At 40.0% G+C, this 4,746-nt stretch overlaps 1 long non-coding RNA gene across 1 annotated transcript; it reads left to right on the top strand.

Moving 5' to 3' along the window:
- The first annotated feature begins 1,344 nt into the window (after window positions 1-1,344).
- LOC126278088 (uncharacterized) lies at window positions 1,345-2,342 on the top strand. The gene is made up of 3 exons (XR_007550644.1): window positions 1,345-1,650; window positions 1,809-1,919; window positions 2,094-2,342. It is a non-coding gene; the product is annotated as an uncharacterized LOC126278088 (long non-coding RNA).
- The last annotated feature ends 2,404 nt before the right edge of the window (window positions 2,343-4,746 follow it).

Genomic DNA, 4,746 nt, shown 5'->3' on the forward strand with positions numbered 1-4,746 from the left:
TCCACATTTATGGATCTCAGCAGCCATTTCCGCAAATAACGCCTTTCTGCTTGCTGCTGATTGTCACTAAGCACATGCTGTTCAAGAGAGTGTGTGCCAGGATCGCTTAGGAGCAGCATCAACATTTCTGTATCATGTTGACGACAACGGATTCCTCGACAGGCGGTGAGACGAGGGTTATGTACTTTACCCCGGAAACTGAGCAGGAGTCCATGCATTGGTGACAGAGACAATCTCAGCTACATGTGTCTGTGTGAAAAGTGATGTGCACATTTTTCTGGGAGAGGGAGGGCATTCTTTTCATTGTCCTGCTACCCAGGGAGTAAATAGTAAACGCTGACCAGTACTGCAAAACATGATTGAAATTGCGATGGGCCAAATGGTGTAGAATACTCGGTGCAAGTGTTGTTTTGATCCTTGAGAATTATCGCGCACATACGACGTAGCAGACAGTAAGGGACTTCAGCTGTGAAGTACTTGGCCACCCATAACAGAGTTGTCCTTCAGTCAGCACTTTCACGGTGATGGAGAGCTGAAGATGGCTGTCAAGCGGAGGTTCTATTCTCAGACAGAGGACTTCTGCGACACAGGAATACAAAAGTTGTTCCTACAAAATGACATGTGACTCAGTTCTGGTGGTGACTGTCTAAAACATCTCGAACGTTGTTGCACCTATTCCCTAAAAAAAATTTATGAAAAGAAGATAGGAAAACGTAATTTCTAAATGACACTTGTATAACATAATACACCTTTCAGAAATGAAGGGTGAACTACCAGAATGAAGAAATGAGTAGAAATTTCCACTCGGTCTTCGGACATCAGATTTTGAGAGAGCTTTTCCTCAGTTTCCACAAAATATACACTCACTGTGCTTGAGAAACGAAGCGCTGGATCAACCTGCGTCAGTACACTGAGGAATTTTTACGCCATTACTTCAGTTTTCATTAGATTTCGTCAGGAAAGTTTGAATTTCAGAATGGGGAGACGAGTCAGGCAGTTTTAATATTACTAAGAAAGTTCCCAGCAGTGTTACATCAAGTTTACAGATCGTGGAAAAACGAAGGAGGAATACATATTAATGGACTGTGTGTCTACAAAGCACCTATGATTCGGTGATACCATCGTACTGCTTGACTCTGTGCAAATAAACTTCAACGACGACTTAGGAAACTTGATACACAAAGTTTGAAAACTATTACTAAAAGTGAGTTACAAAACTAGAAACTCGTTTATATTTATTGCCAGCGAACTCGAGCGGATGTAACTTCGATGGACTGCTCATGCGCTGCCTGCAATATTTAAGCTACAATAGAATCGCAGACCAGAGAGCAGTGTCGGCAGCAGTAGTAGTGGTAGTAGTAGCTCGCTAGTGATGGGCTTAACTGCGATTTTCCAATATCAGTGATTTCTGTGAATGCTACTTTTCAGTATCTGTTATTCTTAACTGTGATTTGTCGCAGTTAAGAGTCGCAGTTAAGGAACATAGGTCGTGTATTCCTCCGCCACTGCTATTTCTGCGATTTCTGCTACTTCCGCGATTTATGTGACTTCTGCTACTTCTGCGATTTCTGTGACTCCTGCGGTTTACCGCCGTATGAAAAAGTTACATCTGCCCACACAGAAAATTGCATCTCAACAAACCTGTCATTGGTAAGTAAGTTTTACGTTTGTTCTTCCGTTGGCTTTAATTATGTATTAAAGAAACAACTGTGAAAATATTAATAGTGTAATGAATATGTAAGTAGCCATACAGTAGCGTAATAGTTCGTGTTTAGAAAATGAATTCTAAGATATTGCTATGTTCACAGGTACCCGAACTACATTTCAGTCACTCAGTGAATTGATAACTCAAAATATCATTGTCACCAGATCTGGAGAAATTGCCACTGCGTCTTTAGACCATTGTCGTCAGACGAGAGGTTAGTTTCTGTTTCGATGGACTTAATTACTTCAGTGAGATCGTTCTTGCAAATGTGAAATACACCCCATTGAGTGGCTTTCATTACAGCAAATATTAGCAATCTACTGTGTAAATTATATTTCTTGTAATTAGTGACAGCAAAAATTGTTTAATAATCCTTGCAATTTTGCAGACACAGTTCTGACTCTTGATTACTGGCTGCTGTACGTATTTATCCAAATCAAGGCTGTTGAGAGAGACTCGTGAAAATTCAAGACAGCTCTTAGAGCATTTGCAGTTTAAAAGTGACATAATTGTGAAATAAGTGTGCAGATGAGTGATTAAACTGTGTTTTATTGAAGTTGTTATGCAATTTTAAAGAAATAATAAATGTTAAATACAGTGAGTGAATAATGAAAATCTCATTTTCCACGTGTTTAAGCCGTCCTATACCCGTAATTTTCCGCCACTTATTTACTGGTAAACACTAGTTGGAGAGTGACATGCCCCCCCCCCCCCCCCCCCACCGTTCCCCACAATCTTGGTGTGACACTGACCTGTAACATGCATTTTGAGGCTGTTGATATGAAGGTGGGAAGTACAGATCTTCCAGTTAAATCAGTAATAGCTTAAGTGCAGTACTTGAAAGTAACACAGGAAAAGCTTACTTGTGTAGGTGGTAGTAGTGTCGGCAAAAAGTTCGTGTGTGTGAAGTTGCCATGTAGAACAACAGGTGTAAAACTTTTATCCCGAGTCTTGAACAGTGTTGGAATAAAAGTGAGGCATTCATATGACTTAATAATGCTGTTTTCATTTCACTACACTTATACAAATGGCTGAGTTCTGCTGTGTTAATATTGGAAAGTCCTGTAGGCATGTGGAGTATTAACCAAAACTGTCATATTGGAAGCAGCATCACATTTGTTACGTTACCTGATATTTTAAGGACAAAAAGGCAATGTTGCTTCTTATTAATATAATACATTCAGAGTCACAGCTGTGTTTGACCAACCATAACTGATGCTGAATGTGCATGTCGTCATATAAAGTGAAGGGCTTATTTCAATAGTGGCACAAGTCCATTTCCTCTACTTTTCTGTTTATAATGCTTCTGAAATTAATGATCCAAACAAACATTAATAAAGGTTCATTTCTAGCAAGAAGCCATATGCTTGAATATTTCTGGTATCTCAACTGCAGATTTTTCAGCGCTCATTTACGACCCCGTATCTTAAAATGAACAAAAATGGACTTCTACCACTAATGAAATACGTCATTCATATGCACACACAGCACACCGATCTCGTGAGGCACAAGGTTCTCATGACGAAGTACGTACGTCGTTCAACAGATGGCACTAGGAAAAGAATGTTAACTGCGCTTTTTAGTTGCTACTTGCGACTCTTAGTTGCGATTTGTCACGGAAATCGCAGTTTGACTCGATAGCGAATAGCATAGTATTAGCTTTGCTCAACAGATGGCACTGCTAACTGCGCTTTTTAGTTGCTACTTGCGACTCGTAGTTGCGACTTGTCACGGAAATCGTAGTTAGACTCGATAGCCTGTCGCAGAGATGAGCGTAGTACGACCTTTGGCCAGCAGATGGCACTGTTAGCTGCGCTTTTTAGTTGCTACTTGCGACTTCTAGCTGCGATTTGTCACTGAAATCGCAGAAACCAGTACGGAATTCGGCCAACAGATGGCTCACGGCGTTGAATGTGAAATGCTACTTGCGACTGCTAACTGTGACTGAAATCGCAGTTAGATTTTGAAAAGTTGTTATTGTGATATCTGTGACTTCTCAATCACTGTGATTTCTAACAGATACGCGATTTCCTGCACACTACTATAGCTCGCAGTCGGGCGGTTGGGTCAGGTCGCTCGTAGAGTGCAGTCGTCGTGTTGTATAGCTCACAGAGAGTGGTGTTTTGTAGCTCGAGAAGAGCAGTAGAGTTATGGAATTACCAAGGCTGGTAGTGGAGAACGATGGCAGTGCCTGAGCGATGTAGTATAAGGTAAAAGCAAAATATTATTGTTCTTTATTGCCGCGCGCATATGTTAATTGCTACAACAGATTTTTGTACTGTTGTTATATCAAAAATCTTTCAATAATAATCTTTCTTATAAAGAGAAGTTATGACAGTCATTCATCTGAATTCAATGATTTTACTAATTTCTCCTATCCATAGTCATGCCGATTATCGGAAAGAAAATCAGTTCTTTTTCGTACATAACAAAATCTAGTGGCCAGCATTGCACTGGGCTGTGCCAGAAAAAATTCTTATAGGAGCAGATATATACGCGTTATCCGGCGACATCATTGAGGTAAGAATTTTCAGTTTATTCAGAACGACTTTTCAGGGCCATGACACAGCACTGCTGACGTCCAGATTTACCAGTTTTGGATTCACGGTCAGTTATTTATTGAAAAGTTACATTACGAGAGTTCTTTTGGAAGGTTATATATGAGTCACATTTTTATTGGGAGGTTAGTCACATTTTCATTGGGAGGTTACGGAATTTATCTGTTGTGAGATGACAATGTTTTTGAATAGGAATGACAGAATAAATGTACAAATGAAATTAACGTTACAGTGAAACTTCTCAGTATATTTGTACGAATGTCGTTCGATAAGTAATGCCCCACATTTTTTAAAAAAGCTGTTATTATACATAGACAAACGTCCATATTGGTGCTTCACATTTGATGTTCGTTCTGTACGAGGGTGAAGTTTCGAACCGTTCTGGCAGATTGCAGAGCCTTAGTACAGCGTCAAAATGGCGTCTGCATACGACTCACATTACAAGCACCATGATGATATTGAATTCTTGTGTGCAGAAGAAAA

This window comes from Schistocerca gregaria, chromosome 6, assembly GCF_023897955.1.
Source record: "Schistocerca gregaria isolate iqSchGreg1 chromosome 6, iqSchGreg1.2, whole genome shotgun sequence".
NCBI lineage: Eukaryota > Metazoa > Arthropoda > Insecta > Orthoptera > Acrididae > Schistocerca > Schistocerca gregaria.